This window comes from Suricata suricatta, chromosome 5 (genome assembly GCF_006229205.1).
Source record: "Suricata suricatta isolate VVHF042 chromosome 5, meerkat_22Aug2017_6uvM2_HiC, whole genome shotgun sequence".
In the NCBI taxonomy this organism is placed as follows: Eukaryota; Metazoa; Chordata; class Mammalia; order Carnivora; family Herpestidae; genus Suricata; species Suricata suricatta.
The window spans coordinates 57,882,993-57,892,153 of NC_043704.1; the positions used below are offsets into that span (position 1 = coordinate 57,882,993).

The window sequence follows — 9,161 nt, forward strand, 5'->3', positions numbered from 1 at the left end:
GGTGGGGTGCCTGAGTGGCTCAGTTTGTTGAGCATCCAACTTTGGCTCAGGTCATGATCTCACAGTCCGGGGGTTCGAGCCCTGTGTCGGGCTCTGTGCTGACAGCTAGCTCAGAGCCTGGAACCTGCTTCAGATTCTTTGTCTCCCCCTCTCTTTGACCCTCCCCTGCTCACACTGTCTCTCTCTCTCTCAAAAATAAATAAAACAATAAAAAATGTAAAAAACCAATGCAGGGTAAGAGAAGAGTGAGTGATGGGGCGAGGTGGGGGCGGTGGTGCTGGACTGTCACCTGCTGGCTTGTGAGAACCTATTGTTAAATCCAGAGGGATTTTTCAAGCCAGTTGTTAAACAGAGCTGTTACTAAGAAATCAATTATATGGACTTAAAATCAAATAAATCATATTGGAAACTGATATAGTACACACTCAAAACTCATCACTTTTTCATTTTACTACATTTTGTGATTATGTTCTTGTGGTTATTTACATTATTATATCTGTGTAGTGGAAATACTATATGATGATGCCTTACTGCACATCCCTTCCTAATTATACACTCAATGACATCAGCAAATCTGAACTGGCTTTGTTCAATTACTATCATAGATTGGCTATGCACACAAGAGTATGTAAAAAATCAGCAAAAACACCCTATGTGAATCAGTTGACTATGGAAAATTTATGATAATAATGCTTAATGTTATTTTCATTTCTGAATAGTTTGATATACATCTCTTATTTCAGTAAAATTATAGTAAACATATATACATATATGCATGCTTACATCCCACCCACCCCACCCCAGATATCTGGTTGTAAACATTTTCCAGCACATTACGAGGTAGGGGGGGCTTCGTTTCAGGAATATTATGGAAGACGTGTGTAACATTTGATCCGATACCTGATCAAATTCAGGGAACCTGTGTTTATTACTGGTTATGAAAAAACATGCTGTCAAAATCCATTGTATTCTCATTTCTTATTCTTGAATGATAATCTCTAGACAGTTTTGTTTGTACTTTACCCATACGGAGGATTTATCTCTCTCAACCTCTATTGATTTCTTTTAGGATGTTGAGAACTTCTATTGGGTCAGAGCTCAAGATCTTATCTTTCCTAGTGAGGCTAAACTCAACTTGCATGCTTCATTATTATTTATATTCTAATAACACTTTTTGTTTGTAATTGCCTAACTGTAGATATATGTAGTCATCCTTAGTGGATGTTACACCTTTGTAGATGCAATACCAGTAATTACAGTTATCTTTGTAAAGAATCACTCTCTTAGTTGTAAGTTTTGTCTCTTTCAGGAATTTAGATACTTGAGTATTAAATTAATTTTTTGTTCACCACAGCTAAAAGATATCACAGGAATAAAAAATACAGGTATTATTATAGAAAAGCCATAGGATAAATAAGAAGTTGACAGTCTTGAGCCACTTGTTGGCTTTATGACCATGAAGGAACCACATGACAACCCCAAACCTGTTTCCTAATCTGCACAATGAGAATGTAATTTGGTAAATGTGTTGGTCATTAGGACAAGTAAGGCATGATCCATGCCCTCAATTTAGAGCTATTAACAATCAGCCCTAAAGCCCTAAAACCATTTCTAATTCAGTGTGATGAGCACTAATAGTAGCCGTAAGATGAAGACAGAAGTATGTAAAAAAAAATCAAATAATGTAAATGGACATATTTTGTGAATGTGGAAAATACTGTCCCATAAATAAGTAAAGCTACAGTTGCTCATCGAGCCTCTGGGTGCTTTCTGGCCCCTGACATGTGTGTACTGAAGGAATGAACTGAGCAGTGTGCCACCAGGTTATTCAGTGAGAGCCTGCTGTGTCTTTTTAAGTCTTGCTCTCCTCCTTGTGATTATCTTTAAGCTTCTTAACACATGGTCACACTCGTCTAAAATAAATATATAGGTTACAGAATTTAGTTGAATTATAGTACAAGACAGTCAAGTAAACAAAATACTCATTTAGTAGAATCAAATCATACTATTTGATTATTTTGTGATTTTTCTAGGTGTTTGATCTTAGCATTTGTGATTGCTGCCTATCGATCTTTTCTACAGTTTTCAGAGAGATGGTAACTGCCCGACCACGTCATGTTACATACAGATGAGGCACCACACTGGGAAGTGATGGCACTTAGAGCCCAATATCAGCAAGTCTTTCATTAGTTGGGGAAAGATACTTACATATGATTGAGTTTTTTAAAAAATGAAGAGTCTTCCCTTTATAGAGAGTATACCTGTTTATTAGAAAAAATGAAAAACTCCTGAAAAGTAGAAAGATATTCATCTGCTCTTTCACTGCCCCCACACCCTTATTTTTAACCTTTTTTGTGTCTATTCCTCCAGTATTTATCTATGTATTTTTTTGTGGTTGCAGTAATACTTGATGTATGGTTGGATACTCTGTTTTTTTTTTAATTTAGCATTTTAACAAAAGCATTTCCTAAGCTACTAAACATTGTTTCAAACATCCATTGAAGGGACAGCATGTATTTCACATGTATTGTGGTCTTTGGATCACAATACCAAAACTTACTTGAATTAATGAATGGTGACTCTGCTTTAATTAACTAGGAAGAATGTATTCTTATTCCAGTGCCTGAAAACAGGCTTTTGGAAACACCTTCAAAACAACTCAGAAAATTGGTTGTTCTCAATACACAATTTTAAACTTTTTATTTATTTGTTTGTTTGTTTAATTATTTCTTTTAGAGAGCATGTGGGTTGGGAAAGGGGCAAAGGGAGCGAAAGAGAGAGAGAATCCCAAGTTCAGTGCAGAGCCCAACATGGGGCTCAATCCCATGACCCTGGGATCATGACCTGAGCTGAAATCAAGAGTTGGATGCTCAACCAACTGAGCCACCCAGGTGCCCCTCAATATGCAATTTTTAAAACAAAAATATAATTTACATATCTCGTTCCTTCCAATTAGCTAAGAGTGACTTTTTTCTATTTCTAATAACCAAATTCACCTTGAAGAAAAACTATCTGCCAATACCAAAGATATTAAAAAGAATTCTGCAGGTTTTGGTAGCAATTTCCAAAGAGAAGTTTGAAAATACTGGTGAATATTTATATTAGGATAAAGTATATTTCTTATAGAACAACTACTTAGGTTTAAAAAAATAAAAACTAATTTGCATGAGGAAGTTTCATCATGTTTGCTAAACATGAGATATTTTATGTTACAGTCACCCCTTTGCTCTGAAGACCCTCAAAAACTGATTGTTGATCATGCCCCGGGAGTTTAAAGTCTCTCTAGCTGCTCTGTCCTTCAGATGGGTCCTCAAGTTTCAAGGTTCCAAATTCGAACACTGCTGTTACACACCACTGCTCTTAAAGATGTCTCTGCTCAGATGTTAGAAGTAGAGAATCCTGCAAGCTCTTGAGACAGAAGAGAATTCGTTCTCGCTTAGATTTAAAAAAAAAAAAAAAGAAAAGAAAAAATAGCAAAAACGAAAAGAAACACTGCCTTAGGCCACTTTTATCCAAGAAACTTGTGCTGTTCAGCGTGTCACTTATGAATGACTGCTAAGTGCAAAGCTTGTGTCACGCATCCAAATTCTGCCCTGATGGGGGAGGACAAGAGATCTTGAGTAGGTTGACATTTGTGTGGAATGGCAAAAAGAGCAGTGGCATCGTCATGGGCCCTAAATGCTAAAAAATGTTACATCCACCTCCAACTTAGACAAGCCTTTTTCTTTTTGCCTCTGTTTTTCCGTTTGTAAAATAGTAGGAATGGGGATTTTTAATGAGATGATCTCCGGTCACCGCTGAGCTCTAGGACTCCTTGGCTCTACCCAATGGTCAGAAGTGCAGGGGAGCAGGATGGTTCTAGCCACAGTGATGTCTGTTTGACTGAGCAACAAAGACTCAGGGGTCCTTTCAAGGGCACAGGCATGGAAAATAAGTTCCAGTGTTGTAGGAAAGGGATAGAAACTCTTCCAAATGAATTGTCATATTCTTGATTTGCCCCTGTGGGCAAATATTCCAGTATCAACTGGAATTGTAACTATCGTTGAAGTGTTTTTCTATCCTATGAATCAATAATTTGAAATGTAGAGATTACTTCTACTTAGTTCTCTCTTTGTTATCAACTCAATGAAGCGAGGCTTAGTTTGGGTTGGTGTGGGTGGTGAGAGGAAGGGCTTGTGATCTTTCTATGAGATTCTCCAGGGCCTGTTCCATGCCAGCATTATGAGGAATTCAAACACTGAGAGAAGGTGAGGTTAGGATGGATTAGGATGACGGAGGGGATTTTTAACAGTTTCCCAGGATAAATAAGAGGACAAAAATCTCAGGGACAGTTGAAGAAACACTTTTCAAAAATGGAACTCTTGTCCAATCTTTGGTTGCATGAATGTACAAGGGTACAAAGAACAGAATGAGATATGGCTTCAAATGTGCACTGCAGCCACCATGAGTACATCGCATGGTGTGACAGTATACTGAGATATAGGACATGATACAGGGAACAGGATTCTAGAATATGGTCCAGCAGGAATAATGCTGGATAACAGTCCCTACATCTTACTCAACATACTGGGCAAAAAATTCTCTCAGAGAATCTTGGTTTCCGCTGGTTAAAAATTTTTTTAAGGATTTTATTTTATTTTATTTTATTTTATTTGAGAGAGAGAGAGAGAGAGAGAGAGAGAGAGAGAGAGAATGATCAGATGAGGGCCAGAGAGAGAGAGGGGGACACAGAATCTGAAGGACGCTCCGGGTGTCAGTACAGAGCCCAACACAGGGCTCAAACCCATGAACACTGAGATCACAATCTGAGCCGAAGCTGGATGCTTAACCAACTGAGCCACGCAGGCGCCCCTCCACTGACTTTGAAAGCAGGGAGACTGGCCTCTATAAAAGGGATTTCTCCTGTGCTGTCAAAAAATACCGAGGGCCAGCTTGACCACCCGCTTTGGCTCTAGGAGCAATGAAAGACTCTTGTGTAGCTCCTTTTGCTGCGGGGTGGGCAGCACTACCCAGCAGCCTGTAATGATGCCCGGCAGTGGGACATGGCAGCCCACAGAGTTCCATGCGGCTAGCCTGCCTTTGGGGGAGGTGGTGATGGAAGAGAGTGGACAAAGGGACATCGAAAGAGTAAAAGCTCCTTTTCCCCCCTTCTATGGAGCCTCTCAAATGGCACAGGCTTCCTGTCTAGTGTGTCTGTGCCTCAGAGTCATGCCTGTGTGTGCACACCAAAAGCCTCAGGGTTCTTGCGTTAATAAGCCCCTTTAAAAATGTCAGTTGAGAAACGCTAAAGACCTTTCCACCAGCCACTTTTCAATCTTGTTGTTTTAGTCCTTGCGTCTACCCTAGGCTTCCTGGAAATGTAAAAGGTAATGAAGTGTTTCGCATACTGTTTTCTGTCTTTTTATTCTAATTTAAATCTATCATTTAATGTGTGCTTTAAAAATGATGTTTACTGGCATTGGAGCGCTATTTCATGCAGCCCAGAAATGCTTATCTGGGCTTGTATTCTAGACACATCAAGTTTGCTATCATTGCACACAATCAGCCCAGTGGAAAGAGAAATACATTTTCAAGTCTTTAGGCCTCAGTTTCAACCTGGAAATCTGAGGGTTTTCTGTAATGTAACCCACATAGGTCAAGCTGGACCTGCTACTGTCTAGTATGACAGTACTAGAACAGGATGGCACTCCCAGCCTCCTGAGTCAGACACCCCTGAGCTTAATCTCAAGGCTATGACTTCCCTCTCCCTTGGCTTTATTCTTTTAGCTGTAAAAGGTGGGGGGGAAAAGCTACTGATTTCTGTATTATGTTGTGAGCGAGGAAGTATTTTATTAAGATTTCTAAGTGGTCATTCTAATTTATGGAGCCCATACCACATGTCTAATGGTGCGTGTGCCAGAGTCCCTGCCCTCTGGCAGCTCTCACTCTAATGACACAGGTGGACTGAAGGAAAACAACACAGTGCAGTAGAGTCAAGAATGAAACTAAGAACACTGTTCTGGAGGCGCCTGGGTGGCTTAGTTGGTTGAGCATCCGGCTTCAGCTCATGTAATGATCTTGCAGTTTGTGGGTTCGAGCCTCATGTCAGGCTCTGTGCTGACAGCTAGCTCCGAGCCTGGAGCCTGTCTTTGGATTCTGTGTCTCCCTCTCTCTCTGACTCTCCCCTGCTCACACTTTCTGTCTGTTTCTCTCTAAAAAATAAATAAAACATTTTTAAAAAATTTAAAGAAAAAAGAACACTGTTCTGGGAATTAGAGTGAGCAAGCGAAGTGGATGCCACCTAGACATTTCAGGAGAAGGGACAGGAGAGAGTAGGGTACAGTTTGAAAGATGAAAAAAGGAGAAGGCTGGAACCCTCCAGACAAAGGAAGGAACATATGTATAGAAATCATTAGAAATAACTCAGTGTGTCTGGGAACCTGTGAGAAATTGAACATGGCTATAGTGGGGGGACCCTGCAAATGAGAATGAGACCCATTCTCATGTGAAATGCTGTGAAATGCATTTAGACTTATTCTTTAGCATCTGAAAGCTAGAAAAGAACTTAAATCCAGAAGTAATGCAGGAACTGATGTGTTTTAAGGGTATCTGTGTGAATGAAGCACAGGGGATTATAGAGCTTGGGTGAAAAGTGGTGATGGCATGAGTAAAAGAAATGATAGTGGAGAAGGGGGGACAAGGACCACAACCAGGACATATTTCTAGAGTGGAATTTATAGTATTTAGTGATATTTTTAGGTGATAATGGTGAGAATCAAGTAAGAGTTTGGGGGAAAATATGAAAGTGGGTAAAATTTGTTTTCAGTCTTCTAGAATCCACTTTGTGGGCTTTGGCTTTTCTATAGGACAGTTAATCAAAATCTGCTTTTAGGGCCTTAATTTATGGTAATGTGAATTTAGTGATTACTGATTACTGTTTATGAAATAAATACTATTCCTGAATGATAGGATTTATATCTTACTTCTTGATTTTACTATGATTTTTAATTCTAATTTTATTATTCATATTTTACTATGAAATACACTAGAAATATATTTATTTACTATAAATGTATTGTGTATATTTTACTATTTATCTTTGTGTTCACAAAGATGTTCAGAAGAGTATTTTTTTATGTAAAGGAATCACTGAAAAAGAGCTTACCAGTAAATAATGTGTTGAATCCACAGTGATATGTCCAAAGATGGTATCTAGAGGATCCATCTAAAAATATATAAAAACACATTTGTTGTCTTAGAATGTTTAAAATATATTAGAAAAATAACAGTTTACTAATTGTATGTACAGTATAATCCTATTATCTCAAAGTATATATTTTTAAGTGTAAGCAAAGGAAAAGGACTGAACAAGTATTCCCCCAAACGCTCAGTGGTTCTTTTGTGTGGGAAGTCAAATTATCAATGACTCTTACGTTCTTCATCATGTGACGTGGTAGGTTCCCAGTTTTCAGTAATAAGTATGTTAAGATGTTAAATTGGACGTTTCCCGTGTAAGCACAAAACTATAATGTGTATGACATTCAAAAGTGAGATTATAGACCAAATTATAAAATTTCAAAAGTAACTTTAAAACACAGTTTTACAAGTTTGGAACCCCTCATCCACAGTGAGAGTGTAAAGTGCCAGATTGTTGGAGATTAGTAGAATGGAACTTCCAGAGGGATTTCTTTGAAACAATTTGTACTGTTGATCCCTGTCTCCATCAAGGAGGAGAGGTAGACGGGTCCCACTCTTTCTTCTCTAGCCAAGAAAAAAAGTTTCAAGAGGATTACTAGAAGGATTTGATATGTATCGCCTTTGAAGGAGAATAGACTTGTGTCTGACTTCTACCTGAAAAATAGAAAGAGAGAAAAAGATGAACAGTGTAGATCCTGACAGATGAACTCAAGTGAAGGTGGGGGGAGGGGCAGTGCTTTAGGATCTGCCTACATTCTCAGAACTGTGAGGACAAAGCAGATACTTCCTGTGGCTCACAGCGGGCAACCTCATAAGAGAAGCAGCATGGGCTCCCATGAGGTCCTGTTCAATAGAGAGCTTACGGAACAAAAAAATATAGTTCAACATATTTTTGGGCTCCTGGGGATGATAGGAGGGGTAGGCATTGTGATCAGGAATAATGAATCACCCACTTTGTGGGAAATATAGCTTAGAAACCCCCAACGCTGGCGATGGAGTGGTCCCTGGGGAAGTCAAGAAAATTCTTGTTAGAGAATGGGTCAGTCTCAGAAACCACGTAGGTACCTTGTAGCAGTACCAGTCCAAACAGAACATCCTCATTTCCTCCTTCCTCCCTCAGATTCAACCCTGGGGGGAATGGGAAGAGGGTGGTCAGAAACAAGAGTTCGAAAGAGGAAGGAGGGATGAAAGCATAGGACAGGAAAAGAGAAAAGAAGGATCATGCTTCTGTTTCTCAGCTTCCTGCTTGCAGCTGGGAGAGGATTTAACTTCAAGTCACATTGGGGATTGTGATAATGTAGGACTAGACACTTTTAATATAGCATCAGGATTAGGTTGGGGATTTAGGGTGAATGTGGAATTATTACTTGAGAGTGACTGAAAAAGTCATGAAACTATTTGAATTTTCATTCATGGATGTGGAGAAAGCATCCTCCCACCTTATGTATGAAAATATTTGAAGGAGATAGTTGGAGAAGAAGAATTCCTTTATAATTTTAACAACTAAGTTCTACTTATTTAGTGTTGGCTTTTGAATACATATTATTTTTCTAACTCCCAGGTCAAGGGTTTCCTTTTAAAGTTTGTCCCACTGGTTACCATCTAATATATTATTGTCATTATTGTAGGGGCAAAAATCAACCATAGCCTATGTCTTGAGTCACTTTCCCCAAAGCCACACAGTTTTTATAAAATACTTTTCTTTGCTAATAATGATTGGAACATTATGGACACTGATTCTATACACAAGAAGGGTGGGCCTCTCCTCTGTCCAGTTAAGGTGTTTATCCCATCTTCCTTTGAAGAATATGAGACAAATTTCCCCTGGAAAACTAACTTATAACTCTCCTGGAGTTAACAGAACAAACTACTCCTCTTTGATTAACTTCTAGGAGGCACGAGTGAGCGTTTCAAATTAAGCACTCATCTATGAAATGCACAAACAAATCTAATAATCACCATGTGTTACAACTGCTTTTGAGAAA

At 38.9% G+C, this 9,161-nt stretch overlaps 1 long non-coding RNA gene across 1 annotated transcript; it reads right to left on the minus strand.

Moving 5' to 3' along the window:
* Positions 1 to 2,208: 2,208 nt before the first annotated feature.
* LOC115291045 lies at positions 2,209 to 7,527 on the minus strand. Its single transcript, XR_003908383.1, has 3 exons — positions 7,413 to 7,527; positions 7,145 to 7,204; positions 2,209 to 2,261 (listed from the first exon to the last, which is right to left on the minus strand). It is a non-coding gene; the product is annotated as an uncharacterized LOC115291045 (long non-coding RNA).
* Positions 7,528 to 9,161: the final 1,634 nt, after the last annotated feature.